Source organism: Daucus carota, chromosome 3 (genome assembly GCF_001625215.2).
Source record: "Daucus carota subsp. sativus chromosome 3, DH1 v3.0, whole genome shotgun sequence".
Lineage (NCBI taxonomy): Eukaryota > Viridiplantae > Streptophyta > Magnoliopsida > Apiales > Apiaceae > Daucus > Daucus carota.
Window position 1 is genome coordinate 25987126 of NC_030383.2, and position 17897 is coordinate 26005022.

The following is a 17897-nucleotide window of genomic DNA, read 5'->3' on the forward strand; positions in this document are numbered from 1 at the left end:
AAATCCACCTCAGGCAACGGGATTGCTTACCGCCGTATGATGGAGCAGGTTGGGAACTCGTAGTTCCCTAGTTAATTTCTTCTAATCTTTTGGGATTTAAAACTTGTAGTAATGACTTAGACTTAAGTTGGATTTCGATTTGGTTGTAATAACTTTAGATGTTGTTCATACTCATTCCTGGTGATCCGGGGATTGTGGATTTAGATTTTAGTTCTAATATTTCATAACTCTATAATTCTAGTTCATTTATCGTTTATGCATGCTTTAGTCAGTTATTTAAGTTGGGTCCGTCACAGTTGGTATCAGAGCGACAGGTTTGAGTCACTGAACAACATAGGATAAATGAATATAAGATAGGATTTAGAGGTTAAGATGAACTTAGATCATGTGGGACTTGGGGCGTTAGAATCTTTTAAGTTTTCTCACCCTTTTGACTATAACCGCGTATATATATATATATATAACTGTTGGCAGGCATCGTCATCTTCTAGTCCCGGATTTCCGACTACTGTTCCGTTCCCGCTTTACGAGCAGATGGTGAGGCTTACTGACCGACTCGAGGGCCAGAACACGATTCTCCAGCATCGGATTGACCAGCTGTACCGTGAGGACTTTGATGATGAGGGCAACCATCCCCGTTTGATTGCTAGGGTCGAGGAGATCATTCGCATGGCCGAGGACCGTTTGGCAGCTATTCCACCCTACCGCGAGCGTGAGAGCCGTATCACTTTGACCGCCATTACTGACGAGCTCCGCCGTGTGATTAGCAGTCTCCGTGAGCCAGTTGCCAGTCCATCAGCTTCACCAGCATCATCACCATCCCCCTAGACTATTCCTTAGTCTAATTTATTGCCGTTATCATGTTATCCGTACTTTGACTTTCCATTTCGTACTTGTACCCCCGAATTGTTTCGGGAAGACTTTTATTTGCACTTTATTTCCGTTCGTACTGTTCCGTACTTATCATTTGAACTAATGTTTAATCTCGCACTTTGACTATTTATCTCATTTTGTCATTACACGTGTGCCATGCTTAGACAGAAATTGCCATGTTAAACCTTTAGAACTTGATCATGTTTAAACTTTTCCAATATACCATGATATGACTTTGACCGAATAATTGTACCTTTGCAATATGATACCTTAGACTCTAATAATACACACACATACCAAGATGCCATAATAATTACCATAGACCGTTACCATGTGAATAACTCTTGAATAATACCTTTGTACCCAATATTCCCTTTGATATAACTTGTATGCATATATTGAACTGTGAATAAGCTTTTCTTGTCCACATTCAGAATCATGCCTCCTCGAAAAGCCCGCAACACCACCAATGAAAATACCGAAGAACCACCACCAACCTTGGCTCAACTTATGCAACTTCTTCACCAACAATCTGTCACCCTTGCTCAACAACAACAACTACTCCAACAACAACTCCAGCAAGAACAACAAGCACCACCACCACCTACTACTTTCAAATCTTTTCAAGCTGTGAAACCACCCGAGTTCCGAGGAACTCAAGACCCTGTTGAAGCTCAATCCTGGCTAAAGGAGATGGAGAAGGCTTTCACCTTGGCTGTTGTAACTGATAATAAGAAAGTTGAATATGCCTCCTATTTTCTGAAGGATGAAGCAAACTACTGGTGGGAGTCAGCCCGTGCTTTAGAAGAAGGTGAGGTTATTGCTTGGGATAGATTCAAGAGGATATTTCTAGACAAGTACTTTCCAAGGTATTTGCAAACACAAATGGAATTGAAGTTCTTTGAATTGAAGCAAGAGGGAATGACTGTTGGGGAATATGAAAAGAAGTTTACAGAATTAGCAAGGTTCGTGGGAGATTATGTGGACACGGACGAGAAAAGAGCGAAGAGATTTCAACAAGGATTGAAGCCTTGGCTACGAAGCAGAGTGGCTGCTTTTGAATTGGCCACATATGCTGAAGTGGTCCAGAAGGCAATGGTGATAGAAGGAGAAAGTGATCAGAATCAGAAGGAGAAGGATAGTAAGAAGAGAAAGTTTGTGAGTAAAGGTGAAGGTTCGGCTCAAGGGAGCCAAAGTGGAAAGAATTTCAAGAAGTTTGGAGTTCAGAATCAAGGAGGTCCCCGAGGATTCAAGAAAGGTGATAATAGGAACGTGAGGAAGATTCAAGGACCGAGTGGTCAAAGGAGTCAACAAGCAAATTCAGAATGCAAGTTCTGCAACAAGAAGCACACGGGAAATTGTAATAAGGCTGATATTGTCTGTTTCAAGTGCAACTCGAAGGGTCATTATGCAAACGAGTGCCAGAATTCGAAGTCTTCTGTTACATGTTTCAAGTGTGGAAAGACCGGTCATATGTCAAGAGATTGTAAAGCTCCTGGAACTAACAAGTTGATGCAATTGGCAGCTACCCCTTACAATCAAGGAATGACATCTTCTGCTCCGATTCTGCAACTACCTTCTACTCAAGTTTTTGAGTCTGCAACTCCTGTTTTCCATCCCTCTTATCCGGCTCAAGCAAGGACATTCAACATGAATATCAAGGATGCTGTTCAGAGTTCTGAGGTTGTGGCAGGTACGCTTTCTGTCAACAACACCCATGCTAAAGTGCTATTTGATTCTGGAGCTACTAGATCTTTCATATCTGAATCTTTTGTTGGCAAGTTGAATTGTGCAATTGAACCGTTAGTTGAACCCTTATCTATCATTGTTGCTAATCAAGAACAAGTATCTGTTAGAAGTATTTGCCCCCGATGTACTATAGAGATTTCTGGCTTTAGTTTTCCTGCTTCCCTTATACCTTTTCGATTAGGAGAGTTTGATGTTATATTAGGTATGGATTGGTTAGCAGAAAATGGTGCTCAAATGGATTGTAAGAAGAAGAAGATAATCCTTAAGTCTCCTCAAGGCAAGAAAGTAGAGTTTAAAGGGCAGAAACAAACTAAGACATTCTTGACGATAATTGAAGCTAAGAAGTTGTTAAGGCAAGGTTGTGAAGGTTATTTGGTTCATGTGATTGATAGATCTAAAGAGACGCCGAATATAGAAAGCATTCCGATAGTTAATGAATTTCTCGATGTTTTTCCTGACGATCTTCCTGGTTTGCCTCCCGACCGTCAAATTGAGTTTTCTATTGACTTAGCACCCGACACGGAACCAGTTTCAAAGCAACCATATCGAATGGCACCGGCAGAAATGAAAGAGTTGGCCAAGCAATTGCAAGAACTGTTAGACAAAGGAGTTATAAGGCCGAGTGTATCCCCGTGGGGAGCTCCAGTTCTTTTTGTGAAGAAAAAGGACGGAAGCATGAGATTGTGCATCGACTATAGAGAATTGAACAAGTTAACAATCAAGAATAGGTATCCTTTGCCTCGAATCGACGACTTATTTGATCAACTCAAAGGAGCAACTTACTTTTCGAAGATTGACTTGCGTTCGGGATATCATCAATTGAAGATTAAGCCTAAAGACATTCCAAAGACAGCTTTTAGAACTCGGTATGGGCATTACGAGTTTCTAGTTATGGCATTTGAATTGACAAACGCACCAGCCGCCTTCATGGATTTGATGAACCGTGTATTCAAGAAGTATTTAGACAAGTTCGTCATTGTATTCATCGACGATATTCTCATATACTCGAAATCTGAAGAAGAACATGCTGAACATCTGAGGATAGCTTTGGAAACTTTAAGGAAGGAGAAGTTGTATGCAAAGTTCTCAAAATGTGAATTTTGGCTACGAGAAGTGCAGTTTTTAGGGCATATTGTTGGAAGTGAAGGCATTCGAGTGGATCCAGCGAAGATAGAAGCTGTGATGAATTGGGAAAGGCCGAAGACCCCAACTGAATTTAGAAGTTTCATGGGATTGGCCGGATATTATCGAAGGTTTGTGAAGGATTTCTCGAAGATTGCAGTACCGTTGACAAGATTGACTTGGAAGAATGAGAAGTTTGAATGGACCGACAAATGTGAAAAGAGTTTTCAAGAGTTGAAACAGAAGTTAGTCACCGCTCCAGTTCTAGCTTTGCCAGATGATCAAGGAGATTTTGTTATCTACAGTGATGCGTCATACAAAGGATTAGGTTGTGTCTTAATGCAACACGGAAAAGTGATAGCCTACGCGTTAAGACAACTCAAACCACACGAACAAAGATATCCGACTCATGACTTGGAATTGGCAGCGATTGTGTTTGCTTTAAAGCTTTGGAGACACTATCTTTATGGCGAGAAGTGTGAAATATTCACGGATCACAAAAGCTTGAAGTACATTTTCACGCAAAAAGAGTTGAACATGAGGCAGCGAAGATGGTTGGAATTGATTAAAGACTACGACTACACGATTAACTATCATCCCGGAAAGGCAAACGTGGTAGCAGATGCGTTAAGTCGCAAAGAAAGGTTAAATATGTTGACCATGGCTCAAGAACTATCCCAGGAATTTGAGAAGATGGGAATTGAAATTCGAGCTCCTGGTGCACCTACAGAAATGATTTGTACCATGACTTTTCAGCCTGAATTGATGGAAAAGATAAAGAAGTGCCAAGAAGAAGTGATGAATGAAAAAATGAATGAGTTGACCGGAGAAGAAATTTGTACACAAAAAGATAATCAAGGAATCTTGAGGTTTTCATCAAGAATTTGGATACCAAACGTGGAGGAATTGAAGAATGAAATCTTGAAGGATGCTCACAATTCAGAATTTTCTATTCACCCCGGAAGCACAAAAATGTACCAAGACTTGAAGCAAAACTTTTGGTGGCCAGATATGAAGAAGGAAATTGCTCAATGGATCAGTAAATGCTACACTTGTCAAAGAGTAAAAGCTGAACATCAGAAGCCAAGTGGATTGATACAGCCTTTAGAGATACCAGAATGGAAGTAGGAGCACATTGCAATGGACTTCATAGTTGGATTGCCAAGGACGAAATCTAATCATGATGCTATTTGGGTAATCATTGATCGATTGACCAAGTCGGCTCATTTTCTGCCAATTAACGAAAGATTTTCAATGGACAAGTTGATTCACATGTATTTGAAAGAGATTGTTACTCGTCATGGAGTTCCAGTATCTATTGTGTCAGATCGAGACCCTCGTTTTAATTCTAGATTTTGGAAGCAATTTCAAGAACATTTGGGAACCCGACTCAAGATGAGTACTGCCTATCATCCACAAACGGACGGACAAAGCGAGCGTACAATTCAAACTATCGAAGACATGTTAAGGTCTTGCGCTTTAGACTTCAAAGGAAATTGGGACGAGCATTTGCCTTTGGTTGAGTTTTCGTATAATAACAGTTATCATGCCAGCATTGGAATGCCCCCGTACGAAGCTCTTTATGGAAGGAAGTGTAGATCTCCGATATATTAGGATGAAGTTGGAGAAAGAAAAGTAATTGGTCCAGAATTGATCCAGCAAACAAGAGAAGCAGTAGATGTGATTCGAAGCAGATTGATTGCAGCTCAAGATAGACAACGAAAGTATGCTGACCCGCACAGAAAGGATGTTGAATATGAAGTAGGAGAAGCTGTTCTGTTGAAAGTGTCACCATGGAAAGGAATAGCAAGATTCGGAAAGAAAGGGAAACTGAGTCCAAGATTCATTGGTCCTTTTGAGATTTTAAGCAGAATTGGGAAAGTGGCGTACGAACTAGCCTTACCGCCTCAAATGCAGCACGTTCACAATGTTTTCCATGTCTCATTGCTTAAGAAGTTCAACCCCGACACCAAGTGCATTATAGAGAATGAACCAGTTGAGATAGAGCCCGATTTGTCTTATATCGAGCAACCGGTTAGCATTCTAGATAGAAAGGATAAGGTGTTAAGGAATAAGACAGTTCCTTTAGTTAGAGTTTTGTGGAGGAATCCCAAAGTTGAAGAATCAACGTGGGAATTAGAAAGTGATATGTTAGATAAGTATCCTCATTTGTTTACTTAGATTCTGGGGTCAGAATCCTTTTAAGGGGGGAAGGATGTAACGCCTGTAATATTTGACTTATATATATTACAGTATTTCATTTTGGTGATATATAAAATTTCGTGTCTTAATTGCCAAACTATGTGAATTTGACTCGTTTATCGTTACATGACTTTCGTATGTCGTTATAATGTACTTATATGACTTTTGGTGAATAATTCTCGCTACCCGATTAAATAATAATAGTTGAGATATATGCGATTTAGTGATATTTGATAAATTGCGAGTAGCCGATAAACTTCAACTTGTAAAATAGCGTTTCATTGTATATATTCTTCTCGAGATTTTACGTGTATTATATTCGTGTTTTATATTTATGAGAAATGTGACTATTAGAGCTCTACTTGTAATATTTCTTTTAAAATTCATTTCTTGTCCAAAATTTGTGAAAACTATTTTATTAAACTTCTAAAATCCCATACTATTTGTGATATTAATTTCATGATTTATCGATTTGTACTTTATTTACTAAAACGCATTCTTTTAATACTCTTTTAATCACACTTTTATTAATTATCAAAAGACTACATTACCCTTACATGCATTTTACACCAATACTAGAGGAAAGGACAAGCTAGTCATTTCTACACCCACTACCACTTTTCTAGTCAAAAGAGGGGTCAAAGCAAGCATATAGCTCCACTTGTCACACCCCCTTTCACCCACCAAAACCCTCATCTCACTCCACTCTCTCTCATTTCTCTCATTTCTCTCTACTCTCTTCTCTCCCTCTCGGCTGAACCCAAAAACCAGCCCCTCCCCACCATTTTCTTCCATTGTTTCAACATTTCAAGCTTTGTCAAGACAAGCTCTACACCATTCAAGCTTGAACCTTCCATTTCGAGGTTAGATTCTTGTTGCATGTGATATTTGGAGCCGAAATGGGGCTTTGATCCTTATGGATTTAGAGTCACCATTTTGGAGGTTCCTATATGATGATCTTGATGTGTTTTTGGTGAGGTTTTACATCTCATTTTAGCCAAAAAGCATTTGTTCATCACCCTCGGCAATGAACTCAAAGAGAGCCGAGGGAATGGTTTGGTTTTTTTGAAGTTTTGATGGTTTTTGAGTTTGATTTCTTGTATATTCGAAGGGTGTGATGCTTTGGTAAGAATTTGGTATGATTTCAGCCCTTGCATGTTAGTATTTTGATGTTATATGATGAGATAAAGCTATGTATAAGAAACTCTAGTGATGCATGTTGCTTTAAGTGAAAACCGTATGCAATATCATGAAATTGAACTTTGTATGTGATTTTTGAGTAATGCATGCCATGATTCTTGTGAGATATGGTTAGTTCTTAACATATATAATAGTTTAGAATGATGAATGATAGTTATTTGTGAGAATTACCATGTTTTATATTCAAAATTATGCATATATATATGCCCCTAAAATTCTGCTCTGTTTTACCTCTATATATTCCTCGGTTTTGTGCTCTTGGATGGTTAAATTTTGTGATAACTTGCCTTGTGTAAATAGTCAGTAGGTATATGTATAGTATAGATTAAGATTTGAGGCTTGGTTTGTTGGTTTGTGGTGTTTGGAGGGTGTTAAGGTGGAAGGAGACACACACACACACCATGGCAGATTTTTGCACCTTAGAAACCATGAGAAATAGATGTGTCATGCTTAGGCCCTCATAGGCCCAAGTCTCCTGGAGTTGGGACTTGATGTATACAAGTCTCCAGTAGCCATAAAAGTCACAAAAACCATCATTTACATAGATGCACACACACATCTTTGAGTATAGGGCAGAACAGGGCACTTTAGGATTAATTGTGTCCTTAAGTGGTTAACACCTTGTCATTGATGAGGCCCTTATGGGGCCTTGATTTAGATGAGCTTAGGGAAGTATTAGGAAGCTATTTGAGTCATTGTATTGGTGTAGTGAGTGAGTTTAGTAAGTCTCAAGTTGTTAAGTTCATGGCAGTCCCCACAGCAGGGCAGGGTGCTCTGTGCCAACTTTGTTTAGAGGCCCAAGGAGGCCTGAGCAAGGCCTTAGTGTCATTCCAAGTGCACAACTTAGATTTAAGTCTTAAGTATCCAGTATAGTCACAATTTCACCAAGGCACATAGTGGAAACACTTGTTTTTGCCAAAACCCCCAAGAGGTGCCAAACTGCCAAGGCAGAATGGTCACTTTGGTACACTAGTTTTTAAGGACCCATATAGGCAAGGCCTTTGAGTCACACCACTTCATAATATTAGTTTAAGATTGTGTCAACCTTTAGAAATTGGTTTGGAGTCAGTACCCTAAGTGGAGATGCCTCATTTCCACTAAAGAACACAAGTGTCACACATGGAGTCACATTCTAGTACCAACTTAGGGTGCATTGCATTTTAGTGTGTCATCAGTGAGGCCTTGACCTCATATTGAGTCCATGAGTTAGTTTTAAGTCATATTAGAGAGTGCAAGTTAGTTTAAGTCAATTCACTTAGTGTAGATGCATTCTTTTACCAAGGCACACAAGTGTCGCCAAGGTAAGCATACTAGTGAGTCACTTAGGTTGCACTTCACTTGTAAGTCTTGGGTAGTGGGGCACAAGTGTGCCTTACTATTAATTTGTTAATTTGAGGTCAGTAGAGTATGATTGGGAGGTATTGGTCTTAGACCTTATGTGCTACTTGATTAAATGCTTAATTGACTTAGGAATAATTAGAGATTAATAAGTGATATAAGTTAAGTAACTAAATGCCATGCTTTACTTGTTATGTGCATTACTTGATGATTATGTTACTTGTTTTAATTAAGTTTAAGTGTATATTTAATATATATGTATATATATTTATTTATATATATATATATATACATTTATACGCGAAAGGGTAGTTAGTGACGAGGATACTATTAATTATAGGTGCAAGTAGGAGGCCAGGCAAGGAACCCCTAGAAGCATCTATACAGGAGTTTAGTAAGCTTTATCCAGGCAAGTGAAACTCTTCCTTTATACTTGCTTTATAATTGTATACCCTGTGAACGTTGAATTACTGTTTACTTAGGGCTGAATTACCTTATTACCCCTTGTGATCATGACTTTGGATTCCAATAATACCCTTAATACTTGAATTACCTTTTTCATGTGATATTACCCTACACCCACATGATTATGCTCCAATAGTCCTTGATGAATAATGAGAACTGATACCCCACATTAACCTGAATTATCTCATTTGGAACCCTGATCTTAATAGCATCCTTTACTTTTGAAAGATCACTTGTATTTTGAAAACATCCTTGCTTATAACTTGTCCTTGATCCAGACCCCTTTTTGAAAATGATTTGATTTGAGATAACCTTAAAAGGAATTGGATAATAATTTATTAAGACTGAGGCGCCAGTCAATTATTGCAGCATCAGTAGCGGGGAGCCTGATGTCTGTTTATGGCCAATGTGTGCCGAGGATCCTCCCTGGTTGAATCACTTTATGTGGTTCGGAGCTTGGTGTGGGCTGATCACCCCTCAATGCTCGTAGCGCTGTGTGTCTCCAATTCCAATAAATTGATATCCCACATTGCACCTTTACTTGTGTTTATACCTTGTGATATCTATTGTTGCTTTTGCACTTGATTATATTGCATATTGTGAACTGTTTTATTACTGCTTTCACTTGCTGAGCGTTATGCTCATATATATTGTTGTTGTTATAACCCTTCAGTGAAACCCGAGAATGGCCCGTTTCAAGCAGACCGCACGTAAATCCACCTCAGGCAACGGGATTGCTTACCGCCGTATGATGGAGCAGGTTGGGAACTCGTAGTTCCCTAGTTAATTTCTTCTAATCTTTTGGGATTTAAAACTTGTAGTAATGACTTAGACTTAAGTTGGATTTCGATTTGGTTGTAATAACTTTAGATGTTGTTCATACTCATTCCTGGTGATCCGGGGATTGTGGATTTAGATTTTAGTTCTAATATTTCATAACTCTATAATTCTAGTTCATTTATCGTTTATGCATGCTTTAGTCAGTTATTTAAGTTGGGTCCGTCACAAAAACAACTTGTAGGTTCATATTCGGTTGTTTGAAATTGGAATAAACTTGTAGTTTCATTCTTGACTCGTTTGAGCCCGGAAACAACTTGTAGCTTCATTATTGACTAGATTGAAGTTGGAAACAACTTTTTTTTTTTTGCTAAATGAGTTGGAAACAACTTGTAGCTTCATTCTACACACGTTTGAAGTTGAAACCAACTTGTAGCTTCATTTTCGGTTGTCTGAAATTGGAATCAACTTGTAGTTTCATTCTTGACTCGTTTGAGCCTGGAAACAACTTGTAGCTTCATTATTGACTAGATTGAAGTTGGAAACAATTTTTAGCTTAATTTCGGACTCATTAAAAGTTGAAAACAACTTGTAGGTTCATATTCGGTTGTTTGAAATTGGAATCAACTTGTAGTTTAATTCCTGACTCGTTCGAGCCCGGAAACAAATTGTAGCTTTATTATTGACTAGATTGAAGTTGGAAACAACTTGTAGCTTCATTCCATACTCGTTTGAAGTTGAAAACAACTTGTAGCGTCATTTTCGGTTGTTTGAAATTGGAATCAACTTGTAGTTTCATTCTTGGCTCGTTTGAGCCCGGAAACAACTTGTAGCTTCATTATTGACTAGATGGAAGTTGGAAACAACTTTTTTTTTGCTAAATGAGTTGGAAACAACTTGTAACTTCATTCCGAACTTGTTTGAAGTTGACACCAACTTGTAGCTTCATTTTCGGTTGTTTGAAATTAGAATCAACTTGTAGTTTCAATCTTGACTCGTTTGAGCCCGGAAACAACTTGTAGATTCATTGTTGACTAGATTGAAGTTGGAAACAACTCGTAGCTTCATTTTCGGTTGTTTGAAATTGGAATCAACTTGTAGTTTCATTTTTGACTCGTTTGAGCCCGGAAACAACTTGTAGCTTCATTATTGACTAGATTGAAGTTGGAAACAACTTCTTTTTTTTTCTAAATGAGTTGGAAACAACTTGTAGCTTCATTCTGCACACGTTTGAAGTTGAAACCAACTTGTAGCTTCATTTTCGGTTGTCTGAAATTGGAATCAACTTGTAGTTTCATTCTTGACTCGTTTGAGCCTGGAAACAACTTGTAGCTTCATTATTGACTAGATTGAAGTTGGAAACAAATTTTAGCTTCATTTCAGACTCGTTAGAAGTTGAAAACAACTTGTAGGTTCATATTCGGTTGTTTGAAATTGGAATCAACTTGTAGTTTCATTCTTGACTCGTTTGAGCCCGGAAAAAACTTGTAGCTTTATTATTGACTAGATTGAAGTTGGAAACAACTTGTAGCTTCATTCCATACTCGTTTGAAGTTGAAAACAACTTGTAGCATTTAGCAAAAAAAAAAAAAAAACAACTTGTAGCGTCATTTTCGGTTGTTTGAAATTGGAATCAACTTGTAGTTTCATTCTTGGCTCGTTTGAGCCCGGAAACAACTTGTAGCTTCATTATTGACTAGATGGAAGTTGGAAACAACTTTTTTTTTGCTAAATGAGTTGGAAACAACTTGTAGCTTCATTTTGCACACATTTGAAGTTGAAACCAACTTGTAGCTTCATTTTCGGTTGTCTGAAATTGGAATCAACTTGTAGTTTCATTCTTGACTCGTTTGAGCCTGGAAACAACTTGTAGCTTCATTATTGACTAGATTGAAGTTGGAAACAATTTTTAGCTTCATTTCGGACTCGTTAGAAGTTGAAAACAACTTGTAGGTTCATATTCAGTTGTTTGAAATTGGAATCAACTTGTAGTTTCATTCTTGACTCGTTTGAGCCCGGAAACAACTTGTAGCTTCATTATTGACTAGATTGAAGTTGGAAACAACTTGTAGCTTCATTCCATACTCGTTTGAAGTTGAAAACAACTTGTAGCGTCATTTTCGGTTGTTTGAAATTGGAATCAACTTATAGTTTCATTCTTGGCTCGTTTGAGCCCGGAAACAACTTGTAGCTTCATTATTGACTAGATGGAAGTTGGAAACAACTTTTTTTTTGCTAAATGAGTTGAAAACCACTTGTAACTTCATTCCGGACTTGTTTGAAGTTGACACCAACTTGTAGCTTCATTTTCGGTTGTTTGAAATTAGAATCAACTTGTAGTTTCAATCTTGACTCGTTTGAGCCCGGAAACAACTTGTAGATTCATTGTTGACTAGATTGAAGTTGGAAACAACTCGTAGCTTCATTTTCGGTTGTTTGAAATTGGAACCAACTTGTAGTTTCATTCTTGACTCGTTTGAGCCCGGAAACAACTTGTAGCTTCATTATTGACTAGATTGAAGTTGGAAACAACTTTTTTTTTTTGCTAAATGAGTTAGAAACAACTTGTAGCTTCATTCTGGACTCGTTTGAAGTTGAAACCAACTTGTAGCTTCATTTTCGGTTGTCTGAAATTGGAATCAACTTGTAGTTTCATTCTTGACTCGTTTGAGCCTGGAAACAACTTGTAGCTTCATTATTGACTAGATTGAAGTTGGAAACAATTTTCAGCTTCATTTCGGACTCGTTTGAAGTTGAAAACAACTTGTAGGTTCATATTCGGTTGTTTGAAATTGGAATCAACTTGTAGTTTCATTCTTGACTCGTTTGAGCCCGGAAACAACTTGTAGCTTCATTATTGACTAGATGGAAGTTGGAAACAACTTTTTTTTTGCTAAATGAGTTGGAAACAACTTGTAACTTCATTCCGGACTCGTTTGAAGTTGACACCAACTTGTAGCTTCATTTTCGGTTGTTTGAAATTAGAATCAACTTGTAGTTTCAATCTTGACTCGTTTGAGCCCGGAAACAACTTGTAGATTCATTGTTGACTAGATTGAAGTTGGTAACAACTCGTAGCTTCATTTTCGGTTTTTTGAATCTAGAATCAACTTGTAATTTCATTCTTAACTCGTTTGAGCCCGGAAACAACTTGTAGCTTCTTTATTGACTAGATTGAAGTTGGAAACAACTTTTTTTTTTTGCTAAATGAGTTGGAAACAACTTGTAGCTTCATTCTAGACTCGTTTGAAGTTGAAACCAACTTGTAGCTTCATTTTCGGTTGTCTGAAATTGGAATCAACTTGTAGTTTCATTCTTGACTCGTTTGAGCCTGGAAACAACTTGTAGCTTCATTATTGACTAGATTGAAGTTGGAAACAATTTTTAGCTTCATTTCGGACTCGTTAGAAGTTGAAAACAACTTGTAGGTTCATATTCAGTTGTTTGAAATTGGAATCAACTTGTAGTTTCATTCTTGACTCGTTTGAGCCCGGAAACAACTTGTAGCTTCATTATTGACTAGATTGAAGTTGGAAACAACTTGTAGCTTCATTCCATACTCGTTTGAAGTTGAAAACAACTTGTAGCGTCATTTTCGGTTGTTTGAAATTGGAATCAACTTATAGTTTCATTCTTGGCTCGTTTGAGCCCGGAAACAACTTGTAGCTTCATTATTGACTAGATGGAAGTTGGAAACAACTTTTTTTTTGCTAAATGAGTTGAAAACCACTTGTAACTTCATTCCGGACTTGTTTGAAGTTGACACCAACTTGTAGCTTCATTTTCGGTTGTTTGAAATTAGAATCAACTTGTAGTTTCAATCTTGACTCGTTTGAGCCCGGAAACAACTTGTAGATTCATTGTTGACTAGATTGAAGTTGGAAACAACTCGTAGCTTCATTTTCGGTTGTTTGAAATTGGAATCAACTTGTAGTTTCATTCTTGACTCGTTTGACCCCGGAAACAACTTGTAGCTTCATTATTGACTAGATTGAAGTTGGAAACAACTTTTTTTTTTTGCTAAATGAGTTAGAAACAACTTGTAGCTTCATTCTGGACTCGTTTGAAGTTGAAACCAACTTGTAGCTTCATTTTCGGTTGTCTGAAATTGGAATCAACTTGTAGTTTCATTCTTGACTCGTTTGAGCCTTGAAACAACTTGTAGCTTCATTATTGACTAGATTGAAGTTGGAAACAATTTTCAGCTTCATTTCGGACTCGTTTGAAGTTGAAAACAACTTGTAGGTTCATATTCGGTTGTTTGAAATTGGAATCAACTTGTAGTTTCATTCTTGACTCGTTTGAGCCCGGAAACAACTTGTAGCTTCATTATTGACTAGATGGAAGTTGGAAACAACTTTTTTTTTGCTAAATGAGTTGGAAACAACTTGTAACTTCATTCCGGACTCGTTTGAAGTTGACACCAACTTGTAGCTTCATTTTCGGTTGTTTGAAATTAGAATCAACTTGTAGTTTCAATCTTGACTCGTTTGAGCCCGGAAACAACTTGTAGATTCATTGTTGACTAGATTGAAGTTGGTAACAACTCGTAGCTTCATTTTCGGTTTTTTGAATCTGGAATCAACTTGTAATTTCATTCTTAACTCGTTTGAGCCCGGAAACAACTTGTAGCTTCATTATTGACTAGATTGAAGTTGGAAACAACTTTTTTTTTTTTTGCTAAATGAGTTGGAAACAACTTGTAGCTTCATTCTAGACTCGTTTGAAGTTGAAACCAACTTGTAGCTTCATTTTCGGTTGTCTGAAATTGGAATCAACTTGTAGTTTCATTCTTGACTCGTTTGAGCCTGGAAACAACTTGTAGCTTCATTATTGACTAGATTGAAGTTGGAAACAATTTTTAGCTTCATTTCGGACTCGTTAGAAGTTGAAAACAACTTGTAGGTTCATATTCAGTTGTTTGAAATTGGAATCAACTTGTAGTTTCATTCTTGACTCGTTTGAGCCCGGAAACAACTTGTAGCTTCATTATTGACTAGATTGAAGTTGGAAACAACTTGTAGCTTCATTCCATACTCGTTTGAAGTTGAAAACAACTTGTAGCGTCATTTTCGGTTGTTTGAAATTGGAATCAACTTATAGTTTCATTCTTGGCTCGTTTGAGCCCGGAAACAACTTGTAGCTTCATTATTGACTAGATGGAAGTTGGAAACAACTTTTTTTTTGCTAAATGAGTTGAAAACCACTTGTAACTTCATTCCGGACTTGTTTGAAGTTGACACCAACTTGTAGCTTCATTTTCGGTTGTTTGAAATTAGAATCAACTTGTAGTTTCAATCTTGACTCGTTTGAGCCCGGAAACAACTTGTAGATTCATTGTTGACTAGATTGAAGTTGGAAACAACTCGTAGCTTCATTTTCGGTTGTTTGAAATTGGAATCAACTTGTAGTTTCATTCTTGACTCGTTTGAGCCCGGAAACAACTTGTAGCTTCATTATTGACTAGATTGAAGTTGGAAACAACTTTTTTTTTTGCTAAATGAGTTAGAAACAACTTGTAGCTTCATTCTGGACTCGTTTGAAGTTGAAACCAACTTGTAGCTTCATTTTCGGTTGTCTGAAATTGGAATCAACTTGTAGTTTCATTCTTGACTCGTTTGAGCCTGGAAACAACTTGTAGCTTCATTATTGACTAGATTGAAGTTGGAAACAATTTTCAGCTTCATTCGGACTCGTTTGAAGTTGAAAACAACTTGTAGGTTCATATTCGGTTGTTTGAAATTGGAATCAACTTGTAGTTTCATTCTTGACTCGTTTGAGCCCGGAAACAACTTGTAGCTTCATTATTGACTAGATGGAAGTTGGAAACAACTTTTTTTTTGCTAAATGAGTTGGAAACAACTTGTAACTTCATTCCGGACTCGTTTGAAGTTGACACCAACTTGTAGCTTCATTTTCGGTTGTTTGAAATTAGAATCAACTTGTAGTTTCAATCTTGACTCGTTTGAGCCCGGAAACAACTTGTAGATTCATTGTTGACTAGATTGAAGTTGGTAACAACTCGTAGCTTCATTTTCGGTTTTTTGAATCTGGAATCAACTTGTAATTTCATTCTTAACTCGTTTGAGCCCGGAAACAACTTGTAGCTTCATTATTGACTAGATTGAAGTTGGAAACAACTTTTTTTTTTTTTGCTAAATGAGTTGGAAACAACTTGTAGCTTCATTCTAGACTCGTTTGAAGTTGAAACCAACTTGTAGCTTCATTTTCGGTTGTCTGAAATTGGAATCAACTTGTAGTTTCATTCTTGACTCGTTTGAGCCTGGAAACAACTTGTAGCTTCATTATTGACTAGATTGAAGTTGGAAACAATTTTTAGCTTCATTCCGGACTCGTTTGAAGTTGAAAACAACTTGTAGGTTCATATTCGGTTGTTTGAAATTGGAATAAACTTGTAGTTTCATTCTTGACTCGTTTGAGCCCGGAAACAACTTGTAGCTTCATTATTGACTAGATTGAAGTTGGAAACAACTTTTTTTTTGCTAAATGAGTTGGAAACAACTTGTAACTTCATTCCGGACTTGTTTGAAGTTGACACCAACTTGTAGCTTCATTTTCGGTTGTTTGAAATTAGAATCAACTTTTAGTTTCAATCTTGACTCGTTTGAGCCCGGAAACAACTTGTAGATTCATTGTTGACTAGATTGAAGTTGGAAACAACTCGTAGCTTCATTTTCGGTTGTTTGAATTTGGAATCAACTTGTAGTTTCATTCTTGACTCGTTTGAGCCCGGAAACAACTTGTAGCTTCATTATTGACTAGATTGAAGTTGGAAACAACTTTTTTTTTTGCTAAATGAGTTGGAAACAACTTTTAGCTTCATTCTGGACTCGTTTGAAGTTGAAACCAACTTGTAGCTTCATTTTCGGTTGTCTGAAATTGGAATCAACTTGTAGTTTAATTCTTGACTCGTTTGAGCCTGGAAACAACTTGTAGCTTCATTATTGACTAGATTGAAGTTGGAAACAATTTTTAGCTTCATTCCGGACTCGTTTGAAGTTGAAAACAACTTGTAGGTTCATATTCGGTTGTTTGAATTTGGAATAAACTTGTAGTTTCATTCTTGACTCGTTTGAGCCCGGAAACAACTTGTAGCTTCATTATTGACTAGATTGAAATTGGAAACAACTTTTTTTTTTTGCTAAATGAGTTGGAAACAACTTGTAGCTTCATTCTGCACACGTTTGAAGTTGAAACCAACTTGTAGCTTCATTTTCGGTTGTCTGAAATTGGAATCAACTTGTACTTTCATTCTTGACTCGTTTGAGCCTGGAAACAACTTGTAGCTTCATTATTGACTAGATTGAAGTTGGAAACAATTTTTAGCTTCATTTCGGACTCGTTAGAAGTTGAAAACAACTTGTAGGTTCATATTCAGTTGTTTGAAATTGGAATCAACTTGTAGTTTCATTCTTGACTCGTTTGAGCCCGGAAACAACTTGTAGCTTCATTATTGACTAGATTGAAGTTGGAAACAACTTGTAGCTTCATTCCATACTCGTTTGAAGTTGAAAACAACTTGTAGCGTCATTTTCGGTTGTTTGAAATTGGAATCAACTTGTAGTTTCATTCTTGGCTCGTTGAGCCCGGAAACAACTTGTAGCTTCATTATTGACTAGATGGAAGTTGGAACAACTTTTTTTTTGCTAAATGAGTTGAAAACAACTTGTAACTTCATTCCGGACTTGTTTGAAGTTGACACCAACTTGTAGCTTCATTTTCGGTTGTTTGAAATTAGAATCAACTTGGTAGTTTCATCTTGACTCGTTTGAGCCCGGAAACAACTTGTAGATTCATTGTTGAATAGATTGAAGTTGGAAACAACTCGTAGCTTCATTTTCGGTTGTTTGAAATTGGAATCAACTTGTAGTTTCATTCTTGACTCGTTGAGCCCGGAAACAACTCGTAGCTTCATTATTGACTAGATTGAAGTTGGAAACAACTTTTTTTTTTTGCTAAATGAGTTAGAAACAACTTGTAGCTTCATTCTGGACTCGTTTGAAGTTGAAACCAAACTTGTAGCTTCATTTTCGGTTGTCTGAAATTGGAATCAACTTGTAGTTCATTTTGACTCGTTTGAGCCTGGAAACCACTTGTAGCTTCATTATTGACTAGATTGAAGTTGGAAACAATTTTTAGCTTCATTCGGA